The sequence below is a fragment of the Microcebus murinus genome, chromosome 5, assembly GCF_040939455.1.
Source record: "Microcebus murinus isolate Inina chromosome 5, M.murinus_Inina_mat1.0, whole genome shotgun sequence".
Classification (NCBI taxonomy): Eukaryota; Metazoa; Chordata; class Mammalia; order Primates; family Cheirogaleidae; genus Microcebus; species Microcebus murinus.
In genome coordinates, this window is record NC_134108.1 from 27,784,773 (window position 1) to 27,802,001 (window position 17,229).

Genomic DNA, 17,229 nt, shown 5'->3' on the forward strand with positions numbered 1-17,229 from the left:
TCTGCCTGGTAGTTGCAACAGAAGTAATAATTTTTCTCAATTTTAGAGATGAAATGGATGAAATTGATTGCTGGAATTCTTTGCACTATGGATGACCCTGCGATGCTACATTTTGAGGAAAGCGTCACTGATTTGGAATCATCTCTGATGTGTCATGCTTAGCTCATACCCTCAAGGGCATAGAGGTGCACGGTTCATTGTCTTCAAAATTCCATAGAATACAATTATAAAAATATTTTAGTGTGAAATGTCAGGGCTGTGATCACATCAAATGTCCCCATCACCTCCCTGGGGACTTGCCATTTTAGAAATATAGATGTAGTTTGTTGACAGCCACGCTGTATCAATCAGAGAAAGCAAAAGGGAGAAGCAGCAAGAGTTGAGTAGCCATCTAAATCCCACTCATTTATAAAGTTTAAATATTTCCCTTTTGGGAAAAGTGCTAAAATGCTAACTATAGAAGTTGCTTTTCATAGCAGGTAAACCTAGTTGGTACCTTCTGGAACTGTAAGAATACTCATTAGCATAGAATCACTTTGGCCCTGGTGAATATTTAGAATGTGATTTCCAATCTTAAGGTTAGTTAACATATCTGGAAATAGATATGGGACTTGACCAGGAATCTTACAAAGTTTCTTTTGACTTCTTTTTGCATTGTGATTTATTTTAAAGGAGGTTTTGCAGACTTTTTTCATAAAGAGAATTGCTGGTAATTTTAGTGGCAATATCTAACTGAAAAAAACAGCACATTTTCCCTCTAACTCCTACCTCATATCTAGCACATATTCTACAAAGGTACCTGTGGGTTGAAGAGATTGGTAAAAAGCCAATAAACTGCATGACATGAATATACTTTTCCCAACAAAAGAAGTAATTGTAGTGAAGTTAAAGCAATTTAATTCCAATCATGGAATTTGTTATTGAGCTGGGCCCTGATAACAGGTAGCAACATTCGTTACAGGATTGGCAGGAAAGGAGCCAGTAGAAACCACTCCTGGCACCTTCTGACCATCTGCAGTTACCTCGTGGTTTCCTATTAAATTACAGCAGCTTATCTGTGAAATTAACTTTTCTTTTAAGAAGTGAGCAAGAGCAAGAAAGAACCAGTGAGGGGGAAAAATGAAGGCTCATGCAAGATCAGCCTTCAAATCTGAGAGGCACAGAGAAGCTATTGAAGGATTAGAGATGACCTTCTCTGAGGACATGTTCCTCTTCTCCTAGACTCTGTCACACTGCCCCTGCAGAGGCAGAAGGAAGTCGTGAGGCCTGGGTAACGTGAGGGCTGGCATGTGGGGTGTGCTGGCCAAGGCACTCACCAGAGCATGCATTAGAGCCCTGCCCTCTGACTCTCCTCCCAATGGGCTGAGTTAAGTGCAGCACCACCTCCCCTAGGAAACTAGTGGGAAGGACCAGCTCTTAGACTCCCTCCCTTCTTCCTCCCTCCCTCGCTTCCTTCCTTCCTTCCTTCCTTCCTTCCTTCCTTCCTTCCTTCCTTCCTTCCTTCCTTCCTTCCTTCCTTCCTTCCTTCCTTCCTTCCTTCCTTCCAGAGGGACTTCTCTGGCCCTCTAGCTAGCTAGCTGCACAGTGATTCACTTAATCTATGGATCTGTTTCCAAGAAGGTTGTTGTGAGAGCTAGGTAAAAGGTACCCAGCACAGTGCCTGGTATCAGCAACGTTTTGATAAATGATATAGGGATGATGATGATGATGATGATGATGAAGAGGAGGAGGAGGATTAAAAGAACCAAGCATTGGCTAGGGCTAGCTTTTCCCTAAACTTTGGATGAACCCAACTCACTGCTAAGACGAAGGTATTTTCTCCAAGGCACTGAATTAGATGTTACAATGTACCTTTCTGTTTTTATAAGAAGATTTTGTACACGTGTGCGCGCGCACACACACACACACACACACACATTATTTCTATCATTTCTAGTCTCACACCAAAGTTTATAAAAATAAAGAATGGCAGTCTTCAAACAAAACTGAGTTATTTCAAAAGATATTTGGATAATATCATTTTAATTCTAAATTAGATTTACTTTATTTACCATTTTTTAAAAAAGAATAAGAGAGAGCATGCCATATTTAGGGTAATTCAAACACAGAAAACCATGTAACATAATTAGCATATGACCTTGGCCTTTGACTATTTTCTGTATCAATATATAAAATCAATAAACACTTTTGCAGGTGGAATGTTACAAAAATGTCAAGCCATGCATAAATCAAGATGATTTCCAGCAGCATCTATTTCTGAGCAGTTCTCAAATGAAAGCATCAGCTCTGTGGTGGTGGAGGGAGAAACTGAGGCTCAGAAAGAGTATTGAATGAACCTGTAGTTTTCATTTTGGGAACTCTCCAGGGGGGAATATATATGTCATATTGCAAGATCATATTGCAAATTCAACTGAATTTTACTCTAGTCATTTGCTGCTCGTATCTCCATTAATGTTTACCAAATGGCATCTTCATAAACTGTTTTCCACTAGACTGCAAGCTTTTTATAAATGGTCTATCTGTGCACATGGGGTTGGGGGCATGAATGGCAAAACTGTAGTTAATTTATTATTGTGTTTCCTGAGCTGAGTCTGGGTTGGCATATAGCTGGTGCTCAATGAATGCATGGATGACTAATTGAATAGATGATTGAATGGAAGATACTTTGTGAGAGACTTGTAGATACCTTGTTCTTGAAATGAAAAGCAACATGCCCTGCCTTTTCATTTCTTTTCCCAAATATATAATCTGGTCTATGGTTGGCTTAGGTAAGGCTAGCAGAAGCCCATAGTATACCCGGACTGGGGCATCTTGTAACCAAATTGCTTGTGAATGCAGTCTAAAGCAGTCAGTGAATGCTATTGGAGACTAAATACCAACATTGCAAAAAGCCATTAAGTACAACTGGTGGGCAGAAGCTTTGAGGAAATTTAATAATCAAATTTAAATGTTCCATCCAGTTTACTGACTCCTTAAGATTTAAGAAAGTTACCGTTTTTAAGAAGTTTTTATTTGCCTATTGTATACTAACAGTTGAGCACACAGCAGTAAAATTGATAATTAAGATTACTGGGAGAATAAAATTCACATGTAGGGTTATTACATTAGAACTTTTTGAACAAGTAATGTACTCACAGAGATAAGCTTTATTGCAGAGAAGTGATTAACAAATTTATCGTCTGTAGAGTACATGTTCTTCCAGCATGCCAAGCCTGCTAGAAAAATAAGATGGAAAAGACATTTGAGGCATGTTCTTTTTCACATTCCTTGATGACGCCTTGTTTGCCTCAAATCCTCTAACGTGGATAAGATAATGTCTGGAAATTTCCCCTTCTATATCTTGAATACGGTATGTTCTTTTAGTCCAAGTTAGCATCATTTCAGGGAATTGTAGAAATTATTTTGAATAAGTTTATCTTCTTCAGTCCCTTTGTAGACTGATATCAGCTGGAAATCATCAGAGACTACATTTCAGGACTAAAGGAAAGTAAATGAAGCTAAAATATAGAATGTGGATAATCTCTCTCAAGTATCATTCTTTCAAGTCCGGCATTTGTAGAGGGTTTCTCAGTGAAAATGAATTCTTAAGACAGCTCTGTGATTATGAATCCCTCGTATCAAATGGGTATGAAATTTGTGCTAACTCCAAAAACAGAAGAACAATACGTCCATTAGCATCTGCTTCAAGGGAGAACTTCTTTAAGGAGAAAGCCACGACTATTCCCTCTCAGAGCAAAGTACTAAAAGTATGGGCTGGTCCTCCCTGCCCTCAGGAGCAGTGTCTGATGTAGCCTAGTTTCCTTTGCTGACTTTTTTATGCTATCAGATTTGTTACAAGGTGTTCATCAGTTGTCTCTAGGTGGCCCAGCCATCTGGGCAGAAGGGATCAGAAGAGTCACAGAACAGGATTATGAGTCAAATTAATTCTCTTAGGTCTCACCTTACATAAGGTGAGAACAAGCTAGGAAGAGTGGAAAGAACATGTCTTTGAAATTAGAGTATCAGGGTTCTCCCCTAGTTCTGCCACCTGGAAACATTGGGCAAGTCACTTAGACACCCTGAGACTCAGTTTCTCCATCTGCCATATCTACCCACTGGATTATCATGAACATTGAGTGAGAGAACCTATATATAATTGCCTTGTGAAATAGAAACGATTATATAAGTATAAGGTCTTATTTTTCCCTCTAAGTTATAGCGAATCTTGTTTTGTATATCTGCTGCAAGACAACGTAAGAATTTTTAACAAGTTAAAAACATTGTAAGTTTCCTCTTTTTTGACACATCTACTTTACTTGAACAAGATGCCTTGGTAATCAGGTTAGGATGTTTTAAAAGTAAAACTAGAATGTTTTCATTTCTTTTAAGCTTTTAAAATCATTGTGTGAGAAATGTTTCCACATAATTGGACAAGGAGCCAGAAGACCTGAGTTTGCGTCCAAACTCTTCATTAACTGCATGGCTTTGGGCAGGTCGTGTCACCCATCTGAGCCTGTTTCCCAGACAAAAGAAAAAGGAATAGTGCTACCCAATTTGCTTATCTCACAGAATTCTCATGGAAAGCAAATGAGAAATGTACGTCAAGCACTTAGTGAGCTCAAACATATGACATTATGCCTCTTACATTACTACTAATAATAGTTTGGTTATACTTTAAATGGACTTGACTACAAAAAGAATAGCTTTTCATTTTTTGAGTTTTTTTTTTCCAAATGTACAGTTAAGTGAAACCATTATGTCAATGTTTACATACAAAGGCCGGCAGAAAAGGGCACTAAAATATATAACATCTTTAGTGAAATTATCTCAAAGTATTAGAAGATGGACCATTAGCTGCCTGGTTATTATTGCTAAAAATAGTTTTCTCTGCATGAAAAATGATTTCTGGGTAGAAGTTTAGTATTATAGGCAATCAGTTTCAAACTCTGGAGCAATTTGGTGTAACTTACATTTCATCTTAGATTTATACAATCTAAGATGAAATGGAAAAGAAACAATTCCCCAGAAAATCTAGAGAAATAATCCAAGTAATTAAGCACTGTATTCACCTATTCATGGCATTCCTTTAGTAGCCTGAGTAACTGATTCAAATCACTACTCAAAAGGCTCTTTGAGCTTTAGATTATCCAAAGAGCCTATATTGATTCAATAAATCAGATACCTGGTGAGAAAATATCAAATTTTCTTTGTGCTGTGCTGTTATAGCTTCAAAGGTGAATTATGTAGTAACTGACTACATAACTTTCAGAACAAAGAAAGATTCACCCAGAAAGAGTAGCATGTAAGGCAAATAATTTTTCCCCAAATAATCTAGGACTTTGACACTTTCACTTTTTAGAAGAAAAAGCATTCAGTAAATCAAAATTACACATTCTTCTTCTCTCCCCTGTGTGCTTCTAAAATAGATTACTGCTAAAATGCCTTGAGGTAATATGCTGACAGGTGCTGTGTAAACATATACTGTCACCCGCAAAAAGCAATATATCATATGATACTGGGCACCCTGCTATTGAATCATTTTTATTGAACTCTGTAGGAAAAAGCCACAAGCAACACTACGATGTTTGGAGCACTTACCAGGGAACCGAGTGGAATGTTAAGTAAACTCAAGGGCTTGTTTTGAATGTGTCAGTTTATACCAGTTCAGTCCTGGAGGCAAGAGTTAGTTATTTCCCTTCTTATCAACCACTCTTTCCACTCTCTCTGCAGTAGGCCAGCACCAGTTGTAGAGCCTCAGTCCTCCCAGCTGTACCATCTACAGTCATGAACAGTGGCCAGCTAACAGCTCACTAGCAGTACAGACCTCAGGAAAGAGAGGAGAACATGCTATTGGCCAAACAGGATGTCTTCTGCTAGCGCTAACAGGAGTCAGGAAAACAGCTCTGCCGCCTCAGATTGCAATGTCTCAAACACAAAATAGATCACTGCCATGGGGTAAAAGCCTCTTGCTGGCAATAATTTACTATTGGCGTCTGAGGGAGGAACCAATAAACGTGATTAAAAAACGCCCTTTGTTCACGATTACATGTGAGAGTCACAAAACTGATGGCATCTCTGACCACTCTGTAGGATAGAAAATTAAACATAGTACTCGGGTTAACAAAGAATTGGGTAAATAATTGGAGTTTAACATTTGGAAAAATCTGCCAATAAGCACTAAGGTTGTCATCAAGAGGGTTCTCGACTTGTGTTTCCAACTCTAAACCGCCTATAAAACAAAGACCACGTGGTGACCATTCGGTGAGGCCAGGCAGAAGTGGGTAGCAAGAACTCTCCACGTGATAGCCACCAAGCAGGATTTGTCATTTAGGTCCTTTCATTGAATGGTGATTCTCAGTTCTTGAAATGTTTGAAACTGAGGCCTTTCAAGTGAAGAAGTGTAATCTGAGTCATATTCTGTAGCTTTCTTTCTTGGATTTTGTTTTGTTTTGTCTTCAACTTGACATGGGCTCACTAAAAGCAGACCATAAATTTACTTAATTCATTTAGTTTGGGATAATGAAACTATAGCTCTAGGTTCACATACCAATGTTTGTTAAAATCCTGTGCTACTTACATCAAGTGAATCTTCACTATGGAATATTATAGACAGCCTTTGCCCCCACTGACCACCTTATTCAACATTCTGTTGGGGAAATTCTTTTGCCTTGTCCTGGGATTTCTGTGGCAGGACTTCTGCTAAAGCACTGTTTCTCAAACTTTCATGTGCATACACAGCACCTGGGATTTTGTTAAAATGCAGATTGTGATTCAGTAAGGGTGAGGCTTAAGATTCTACATTTCTGAGAAGCTTGCAGGTGATTACGCTGGTCCAAGGGCATACTTTCAGTAGCAAGCCACTGAACCTTGGCTCCTTTCACTGCCACTTACTCCACCTCATAGGAGGAAGACTGATTTATCCCATTGATGACATAGCAAGACTGTGACATTTCTGCATCCGTGATCCTCCTGTGGAGGGAGCTTTGGGGGCAGAGGCCACTTCTTGCATGTGGCCACCTCTTTAGCCCCCTTCCTTTGCAGCTGCCCTGCCGAGGGATGTAGTCTTCATCTCCATCTGGCAAACCTTCTGAGCAGTGTCTGCCTGCGGGGACGGGAAACCTACAGCTGGGCCTGCGACAGACAGGTCTGGGAAGTCAGTGGACTTGGTGAGGCTGCATATTCAGAAGCCCCTTTGGAACTGGGTCTAAACGCTGTTCTTTTTTAGTAACACAACTGATTTTTCGATCCTTCATTTGAATCCTGGGTACGGTTCTCAGTTTGTTCTGAACCCAGTAGGGAGATGAGGATAATTAATTTGTTTTTTATATTCCAGTCCAGTCAACGCTGCTAAAACCCATGCTTGCTGATACAGGAGCTCCTCCTGGCCTCTGGGATATTAGAGGGTAGGTTATCCGATGTGTGGAGTCTTCAGCTCCTTTCCCCTTCGGTGTCAAGGAGAGGGCAAGGGTGAGTGTTACTGTGAATAAGGTTTTCAAAATGGGGTCAGCTGTGCTGCTCTGATGCTGGGAGTCCTGGTTGTCAGGACCTGCAGAGCAGGTTTGGGCTGCACTTAGAATGCTGGAATTCAGATCAGAAGGGCCTGTTTGACCTATGGACTCCCTGGGAAAGCCCCCGGGTGTGGGGCTCCTCTCCAGGGGAGAACAGGATGCTATTTTAAGGTGGTTAGAGGCTCCGCAGGTTGGCATAATCAGCCTTTGGTGAGTTAAGCCATAAAGCCAGTGCCTCGAGTTTTATTTATTTCAATCCCTTTGGCTCTCCTTTTTGGAAACCTTGTAATGTCCAATTACCCCTCTCCCCCAGGTTGGAAGTTTGCCAGTCACTCAGCCTCACAAGGTGACCATTGCCTTTAACCATTGTCTGACCAATAGTCTAGGCCTAAAGCAACCATCCAATTTTGTGTTCTCTTTAATAGGGATTATCTTGACTCACATGAGCTTGGAATGGGAGGATTTGTGGCATATTTGAAAGAGTAGTGGCTGTAATGTCAGAAAGACCAACATTCCATATCAGCCCTGTCAAGTACTAGCTGGGTACTTCAGAGTCTAGGGCTTTTTTGATCTCTGAGCTTCTGTTTATTCATCTAAAAAGTGACAAAAATGTTTAGGGTTAAATGAGATAACATAAATAAAATGCCTGGCCAAATAAATGGTGGCTACTATTATTACTATTATAGAATATCATCTCAATCTTCAATTCTTGCTATTCTGCATGCTTTGGGAATGCATTACCTGCAATACCCATTTTCTGCCACAATTCCTAGGAAAACACACACACACACCCCTCTGGATTCAATTGCTTGCTAATTTTAATATTAACCTCACAAAAATAAAGTCAATGTGCCTTAAAACATCATGTACCCAGTTCAGGATTATCTGTTGTGTTGACAGCTCTGATGTTTTCTTACATCCTCTTGATCTTTGATGCTGAATAAATCTATGGAAAGATGTCTCTGAGGACTTAGCATTTGCGGTCAAGAGCAAACCTATGATCTGAGTCTTAATAGGCAGCCAATTTCTGATGAGTGAACTCACCCACCAAATAATTTGAATCCTTCCATATTGAAACAGAACAGATACTCAAGCTTGGTAATAGGATGTTACTTCTTGCGGTAGAAAACATGAGGAAGGTATTAAGAACATTAAAATGTGACCTGGCAGGTCTGATGGTAATATGCAAAGTTGTATGTTACAATAAGAAATATCTTCCTTGTCTTTCTTTAAAACACCCATAAGGAAGTCACATAACTGGTCTTTCACACTCTTTACTTGTTGCAATTTCTTACAGGGCATTTGGAAGTCACAGTTGCAAAGCCTGGCTAGTGTTTACTTGTCCCTCAGATTCCTGCCTCATTTAAAATGAGATGTTACCCTAGGTGAGTGCTCCCAATTACCTCAGCCTGTGCTAAGTGAGGACAGCGAAGACACCAGACCCTGCTCCCATCATCTCTTATGCAAAAGGACCCCATCAGCACAGAAGCAACTCCCTGTGATGAGGGAACTCACATCCTCACAGTCCTAGGAGCCAGGTTGGGGTAAAGGACTGCTCAAAACAGCCTCTGTAGCTTGAAACCACTCAGGAAATTGGTTTCTCCCCAGAGTTTTTACCTCGGATCTTAAAAATGCCTTTAGCACGTACTATTTCAAGACGAGTTCAGAGCCTCGTTCGATTAGTGAGTTATAGCACCCTTACTGGAGGTTTCGGATTATCCCAGGACTCTTCACTGCTACTGGAGACCTCCCAGCAGGGAGGAACCTGGAGAGAGAGGGATGATGCCTGAGGGGGCCAAGCTGAGCCAGAAAACCTCAAGCTGCTTCAGCTTGTCTAGGTTTCCTGGAGGTATCAAAGGTGTTGAAATAAAACCAGGGAATGGCCAGCAGCCTGGCTATTGTGAGACATTAGTTCAAAGGTCCCTTTCTTCACATAGCGCAACCAGAGAATTACTCATAATTCACGGACAGAGGGGCTGGTCCTCTTGCTGTAGCCCTTTGGAGTTTTCATTTCCTTAGTCATGTTCATGGATGGGTGCTACCCCACCTTCATGGAAAAGAATACCCAGGGGAACCAATGACAGCTCTTTTTTAAAAAAGACTTTTGGGTCACCAAACATAAATGGTTATAACCACTCAGAGTCAAAGCTCTGATTTCATAGAAAATCCAGAAATGTACATATTTAGCAAGTTTTCTTTTTAGGGATAGGGATGGGGAGGATAATGTCATTTGACAAAGACCATGCTGAATCTAAACATCTGAACTGTTGGGAAAATAGCTTCTTTTAAAAAATATTTGATTGAGAGAAAAAAAAAAGTAAAGGAATTGATTTAAGATAATCTGGCAGTCGGCAGAAATGTATGCTCTATGAAGGCAGGGCTCTTAATCTGTTTTGTTCTCTGACGTGTGCTCAAGTGCCTAGAACAATGCCTGACACCAAGCAGAAATTTACTGAATGAACTCACTTACCAACTTTTTATATATGACCAGTCATGCTATTAATTAAATTATCAAAGCAAGGATTTATTATTGTTTAATCATCTTAAGGCAAAGAGGATTTCATTTATTTATTCATTAGCCAAACTGGTAGATTCCTTTATTCTTTTTCTAAACAGGGAGTGGGGAAGAAAAGAAAAAAGGAGATTTCCACTTTTACGCATGTGATACAACATTCGTTCTTCTACATGAAGAGAAATGCGGGAACACATTCAGATAAGTTTAAGCCTAATTGCTCAACTCTGTCCTGCTCTTGACATATGTGAGGCAAGTCAGGCAGGTCTCAGAGCCTCTCCTCCAACAGAGTCTGAAAGATTAGTGCTGCTTTCACCTTGAAACTCTGTCATCTTGGAGATCTTTGCGTTTAGCTGCACAGACAGCAGGGAGTATGGAGAACTCACAAACACTTTTAATTGCCTTGGACCAGCAGGGACACGCTGCTTGAACTCACATCCCCATTGGTGAGGACTCAGTCACCTGATTCTGCCCAACTGCAAGGAAGGCTGAGAAATGTAGTGAACTTCATCTCTTCCAGCTTAGCAGCACAGACCTGATGTTGACATTTGGTTTAAAATGTGCATTGTTGCTTTTTAGAAAAGAAATCTGGTAGCGGGCAAGGAGAAATTCTATCATTTGTATCTACTAGTGTATTTATTTTTTTTAGCCAATTAAAAAGGATTCTGGAGTTTTATTCCCACTGATTGGCATTTCTTTTGATCGTGTTCAATGTCTTCTTTCCAATGAGTTAGTGGCACATTAGCAGTTCTCATTATTTTTCCTCTACTTTTATGAACAGAGTAAGCTCTTTGATTTCCTTGTTGCTGGTTTCAGCCAGCCACACTGGCATGCAATCTGGACAAATGTGTCATTAGTTTTCTTTAACTGATCCTGGAAATTGACTAATTATGTTTTCAAAATAGATAAGGTTTGCCTCCAGATTGCAGAATAAGAAACTAAGAACATTTTACTCAGCAATTCAAAAGAACATTCAAAGGTTAATAAACAACAACAGCAGCAGCAGCAAGAACAACAGCAAGAACAAATAATTCTTTGCTCATGAAGGCATAAGGTCAGGGTACACCTTTCCTGGTGCTCAAGTACCTGCTTATCATGTTATATATATTGAATAAAGTGGTTTGAGTGGTTTCATAACTTGTATCTGTCTGAGTCTCAAACTATGGTTATATAGGTTGCTTTGTCTTTTTGTCAACAATGTGAATTTTTTTTCTATATTAATAGAACTATATTTTTTTACTTATTAATAGAACTTATTTTTTTATATATTAATAGATTTGCAACAGTGATTAAATATATTTCCTTATCTAGGCTGAAATCCTGATCAACTTACTATGGCATCATCACCCTTTTACCTAATGAATAATTTTAGTGATTGTTTAAAGCAGCCCTGGGAGCCCACTGGATAATCCCTGAAATGGAGAGAATCTGATTTGCACAAGAAACTTTGCCCAAGTTAATGATTTGGGAACTGATCAATGGCCTCAATTATAAGGGTAAGCTGCTAGATTCTTTTCTTACCTCTCAGCAGATGGCACCATGCCTTTCTTCTGTTTTCATAATGTTATTTTGACTTTCCAAGTCCAAGGACAATTTTTGTTGTAAGAATTCTAGTTTTAAACTTTCTGGATATTTTCTTGTTTTAAACAATTTTGAGCCTTGGATATTTAGGGCTATCTCTTTTGCTTATGTTTTGAATATCTCCTAGAGGACCTTGTACAAATATTTTGAGTTGGATGCATGTCTATACATAGGAAACTTGCTGACTTTTAAGTTTTTTCACTTCTTTTCCTTTTAAAGTCAACACAGTATTTTTACTTCTGGAGATTTCCTCTATGTATCCTGTGTATCCTCTACACTGAGCCACTCTGTATTTTAGAGTATGTGTCACAAGCAATTGAGAGGACAAAGGAGTAATTGTGATAGGCTACTATCTAGAATCTCCAGGGACCTGAAGATTGGGCACATTTTCTTCCCTCACCCTCAGAATAGTGATGGTGGAAAGAAAAGAGAAATTGAGAAACAATGTGATAAATTTAACATAGAAATGTGTTAGGAATAAGATCTGATAAAAATGAGTAGAAAAACTTGACAGTTGTTAACTTGAAAAATGTTGAATAACACAACATACAAATCTATGTGGAAAGTTTTTATGACTCAGAGGTAATAGATTTTTTGATGTGCTAAATATGACATTTTGGGTGGAGAATAGGAGATGGAAGGGAGACCAAAGAACAGAAGGGAAAAGAAGGTTAGATCTAACTAATTTTTAAGCTATATAAGATTGTTGTCTTATTGTCAGACTATATATATCTTAATCTAATTAATCTAATTTCCGCTATCACCAAATAATATATATAGTATATGTTTCATTATGTGCTAGTCAATCCTAATTTACTTTATTGACCAGAAGGCAGGTGTTAGACAGGCTAGTTTCCTATGCTATGTCTATTTCCTCAAGAATTTCATGCCTTTGTTTAAGTGGCAATGTGCCTAGAATTACTTGCAGCTAGGGATAGCCATGTGACCCAATTTTAGCCAATAAAATATAAAAGGAAATCTAGTGGGTGGAGTTTCCAGAAAAATTAAATCCTCCTTTTTCTAATATAGGGGAAGAAGCTCAGCTGGCATGTGTCTTTTGTCCTTTGCCCCTCCCCCTTCTTCCTGCCTGGAATGATAACTTGATGCCTGAAGGTGCCAGAGCCATGTTGTAACCATAAAGACAAAGGTCCTATTTTAAGGATGACAAAGCACGACACAGAAGGCACTCGGATCCCTGAACCATTGTCTCATCCTTTGAGTGTTCCCTCTGAGCATCCTTGTAAAATGAGGTTCATAGCCTACTGTTGGCTCAGGCCACTCTAGTTAGTTTTTGTTCCCGTGCAGCCAAGAGCAATCCTAAATGGCTCCGCCTAATTAGACAGTGGTTTTCTAAGTCCCTTGATAGACTCTTTTCTGCTACTTCCATGGTGAGACTGGAGGCCAACTGTTCTATCGTCTGCTTCTGTCTGTGCCTAGAATTGGCATTGCTATACAAAAAAGCGTAAGTTACCTTGAGAGATATCTCCTCTCAGGTAACTAAAACAGGTGGCAAAAAGAAACAAAGATGCTATGCTTTGTGTTGGCTTGTTTTTTTCATTTGATCCCCTCGGCCACCTTCAATCCTCCTTAACTGCTCTTTTGGAAAATGCTTTGGAACCTAGTCCTCCCCTGTTCTTCAACTCCATCTCGTGCTGTCCTCCACACCCCTCTCCCGCCCTGCCTGCTTTCATTATGGGTGGCCACAAGGGCACAGCCCTCTGGACACATTTTACCATCTGTTTTAGAGCTCAAAAGACATGAGAGATGGTTTACTTCAATTCTATCATTTCGCTGAAGAGGAAGCAAGGAAAAAAGATACTAAAGTAATTGCCCAGATAAAAACCTCCAAATGAAATAAGACTTATTGGAAGTCAATTGTGTGGAACCAACACAAATTCCAATGGCAAACATTTACAGTGCTTTTACTACATGCCAGGCCTAGTGCTAAGCATCATTTATGCCTTATCAAGATTTAATCCTCCCAACCACACCATGAGGAAGGATTTGTAAACATCTTCATTTTACAGATGAGGAAACTCAGGCACAGAAAAGTAAAGTAACATCTCAAGGTCACATACCTAGTTATTTTCACTCCAGGAGAGTCTGAGCAATGAAATACCAAGCTGCCAAGCCTTCATCATAAAGGATGTCAAGCAAGTTAGTCTATAGTATCTGCCAGAATGGACAGTGAAAATAACATCTAATTAATCTGTCCCAGACTAATAAAAATTTAACAAATTATTCTGGCACATATTAATCACTTATAGGTAGTTTGAGGATAGTAAGATTTTTTGTTCATTCACTTAATAAATGAGAGGCTATTATATTTCAGGCATAAGCCAGGCCCTGGGAATATAGCATGGTACAAGTTCCAGTTCTTGCCTTCAAGAGACTTACAGTCTATAGGAGCAGAGTGAGAAGTAAACAGTTAAGAAAGTGATTTCCTGGAGGATCCTATCAAAGCACATGGAGGAGGAACTTCAGGCAAGATGTCCTGGAGGCTGTGACATCTCAGCTGTCACCTGCAGGCGAAGCAGGATTCAATAGGTGAAGCCGGGAGAGGCATCCTATGCATGGGAAATAGCATGTGCTGAGGCCAAAAGAGGAGAAAGAGAACAGTGGATCTTGGGATGTCAGGCAAGGCGTGTGGCTGGAATATTGAGACCACATGGTTTGAAATAAGTTGGAGCGCTGGCAAGACAAGAGCAATGGGAAACCATCAAGTGGCTTCAGTCAGGCGAGCAATGTGATTGGATTTGTATTTTAGAAAAATCACCCTGGCTGCTCCATAGAGGAAATATTCAAAAGAGATTTTTGATTCTGCTTTCTAAAATTTTCACTGTCTTTGTTTCTCACATTCTTTGCTTTCAGACCATTCATAATAAATACTCCTCAGAAAATTTTAAGAGGAAAAACCAGATTCTTTGCTTTTTCCACAAACATACCAGGATCCAGGGGTCAGACAGGAGCTGAGTTTTCCGTGCATGCTTAGCCGGTTTGGTATGAATTGCTTCAAGTGAATAAGAACTACTCTTATTATGAATTCAGGACAGAGGAGTATGTTGTATTTTCTGCTTTCATGCACATCTGCCTGTGTTTGTTCAAAGCCTTTGATGGTTGAGCAGGAAGTGCAATAGAGTTTGTGGTGACAAATAATGCACTTCATTTTCCAGACTTACAAAAATTGAAAACCTTTCTTGCTCTTTCTGAAAGGCCAAAGGTGCTACCCTTAAGGTCATCTTTCTGAGTGCCTTCCAAGAACATTCTTACCACTGTTGAAGACATTTTTCTAAAAATATATATATAAAAAATCCAGTGACTGCTCTGTGCCACATTAAAGTTGTGACACAAAAATGATGGTAGGTAATTATGTAAATGGAAGCTTTCTCCAATTGTGCTAAATAATAATGATGGTTCTTGTGTTCTTTGACTCATTTTTGTGCTCCGATCCATTAACATGTTTGCAATTGCCCCTTCTAGACAAATGCGGATGAACAAAGCCTCCTGTTCAGCATCATATCCAATAATGACTCTGTAGTATAGTTCATAATATGATGCAAAAAATGCTGAAATGTACAATAAATGATGAAGAACAGGGAAGGATGCTGAAAAGGTGAAACTTTTTTCACTTGTTCATACCATATTTATCTGCAGCAAATAGGAAACATTCAACTTGATCAAACATTCAACTTGATTCCAAGATTGCAGTCTCTGAGTCTGGTTATGATCTTTATTTGACCTCTCCAGATGACATATTTATTAATTACTTTAGAGTATTAGAAAAATTGGTGAGTTAATGCTAATTCTATTTTTTTAAAAATTCTGGTATCTTAGAGGAAATAGTCCCATATGATTAACTCTATATTGGATGCAAAGTTATGGTTAAATCAGTGAATCTCTCTTTAGGTTCATAGGTGGTAAATGAAAACAGTCTATGTAGTTCTTATTTAATGTTTTCATAAACAGTAATGATTTATTATTTTTAGTACTCTTCCTTCTCCTCTTCCTCCTAATTCTTCTCTAAGATCTGTCTGCACTGTTTACTAGCAGGATGGCTTTGAGCTATTTCATCTCTCTAAGAGCCCATTTTCTGCATTTATTATAGATTCTATAAAATGTAGGCAAGTAATCCTACCACAGAGCATTGTTGTGAGGATCAAATAAAATAATATGAGTGAAAGTATTTTACACACTGTCTAGCATACATTAAGTTCTCAGTGGAATATGAGCTAAGTCACTGCTCTTTAGACAGCAGAGGTAACATCTCAAGGTTAAATGAAGGTGAGGAGGACAACAGATATAAGGCAAGTTCTTTTCCTAATATTTTTGTTCACTCCCTCCAAATGCAAAGTGCAAAATGTCAACAAAATTGTTGCTGTCCATACGCACTTAATTTTAGGAAGGTTAATGAGAATTTGAAAGAAATTTAAAATGAGCAATTGGTATATGCTGTACGAGTATGCTATATTTTCCCTGGTATAGTGGATGTGATTTTCTTTTTTAACTTTTAATAGGAAGAGATGTCACATTGCTTTACTTTAAAAATATCAAGTTAAATCTGGCTCTGGGCCTCTAATCTCTAAGGTGTCCGGTTTTGGATCTCTAAGACCAAGCAAGGACCCGTATAACAAATGTGACCTTGAAGCATGGGTGTAACTGTCTTTATCATTGCTGTTTTCGGGCTCTGCCTTCCACTTTATGGGAACTCAACCTTGCCTAACTTTTCAGGTTCTCCCAGTTGCCTCCTCCTTTGTCTCGCTTGGCCGGTGCCTCGCCTGAACCTCATTGCCCCTCTGTTTCAGGCTTGAATGATACACCATCTGGCAGGATATGGGATTTGATTTCCTGAGTGGCCCCAGCAGGCTGGACGGTGGTGAGATGCAGCTGTTCACCCCACTCCCTGTGGGGTGAACCTGGACCAATGGCAAATGGGAGATAGGAGGGAGACAGGATAAAGTGCCTGCTTTTTAAAAAACCTTTTCTAATTTTAATTTTTTATTTCTTTTGCTCTTATGAACTGCTGTAAGGTGTGGCTCCTTCTCGTGAATGGTACTGGAGAACATCATCACACCAAGAGAATATATTGCGGAGCAAGCTGGGATCTCTCTTCATGGCTTGCGAAGAAGGATACAGCTCATTGAGTCACATCGTTTCACATCTTTCCAAGCCTCCTTGTCCTTTGTCCTTACCCTCACCGGCCTAGGCTGTATCTCCCAAATAAAGTTTTACCACCTTAATCTTTGCCCCGGGCTCTGCTTTATAGAAAAAGGGGCGAAGATATCCAACAGCTGTTCTCCTAGCAAGTGCTACATGGAAGTGGGGCATGAATCTTTGTTATAGGAGGGAAAGCCCCTCCCCAAATTGCTCCCTTCACCGACTAATAATATTCATCCTTCCCATAGTAGGACAGGTTCTTTCTTCTACCTGAACCCTCAGCACCAGCCTTTGTTAATGAGTTTAGACTCCCAAACAAAGCCTGGGGGGGGGGGGGAGGCGGGGAGGAGGGGAGGGTGGCTTCACATCATCTATTCTCACCCTGAACATCAAAGTCCTGAATTACTTTTTGTAGAGAAGATCAGACTTGGGACTCAAGCTTGACTATTGTCTTGACATGGAGAAGGAAAAAAATACTTCTTCCTTATATCTCTG

General features: G+C 39.6%; 1 long non-coding RNA gene across 1 annotated transcript; it reads left to right on the forward strand.

The window, feature by feature from the left end:
- The first annotated feature begins 8,644 nt into the window (after positions 1-8,644).
- Positions 8,645-16,817, forward strand: LOC109730804 (uncharacterized). The gene is made up of 3 exons (XR_012919274.1): positions 8,645-8,872; positions 10,104-11,495; positions 16,608-16,817. It is a non-coding gene; the product is annotated as an uncharacterized LOC109730804 (long non-coding RNA).
- The last annotated feature ends 412 nt before the right edge of the window (positions 16,818-17,229 follow it).